Source organism: Diachasma alloeum, unplaced genomic scaffold (assembly GCF_001412515.2).
Source record: "Diachasma alloeum isolate Michigan unplaced genomic scaffold, Dall2.0 Dall_scaffold_00186, whole genome shotgun sequence".
Classification (NCBI taxonomy): Eukaryota; Metazoa; Arthropoda; class Insecta; order Hymenoptera; family Braconidae; genus Diachasma; species Diachasma alloeum.
The window spans coordinates 76,777-77,362 of record NW_021680352.1 but is presented as its reverse complement, the minus strand read 5'-3'; positions in this window follow the sequence as shown (position 1 = coordinate 77,362).

The window sequence follows — 586 nt, the reverse complement described above, 5'->3', positions numbered from 1 at the left end:
CCGCTTATCCCCACATGAAGGTTTCCAAGCTAACGATAGATTCTCCATTTGCGGTAAAGACTCCATAGAAATTATTGGAATAGGATTTGCCGACGCATTTTTTCAATAATTAACCCCAAAAAACCTCATTTTTCTTCTCAATCTATAAACTTGGATGACCCATCCCCACTTCCTCTCCCACCGCATGCCCCCTCTCAGAAGCCCTATCAAACCAAATGGAATTCTTCAACTCCATCAACAATCCAACAATCACCCAAAGAACAATGCTCCCCTAATTAAACATTCCCCCCAAATTACAGTCCCCCTTTTAAAAATGACCCACATTGCCTCATAGGGGTTAGCCCCAATCGCCCAGTTAAACTATCAAATCCAACAAAGAGTACATTGAGTCTAGGGTGAACGAGGGTGCTCCTCTCTATTTCCTTCCCTTCCCCTCCCTCCTTCCCCTTAACTGGTCACCTAGACAAAGATAGACCGTATAGTGAAGTCAGAGGGGGCGACAAGTGCCTCCAACCTAACCCTATCCTTCTTCAATCTCCCCCCCCCCCCCCCCCCCCCCCCCCCCCCCCCCCCCCCCCCACAAACC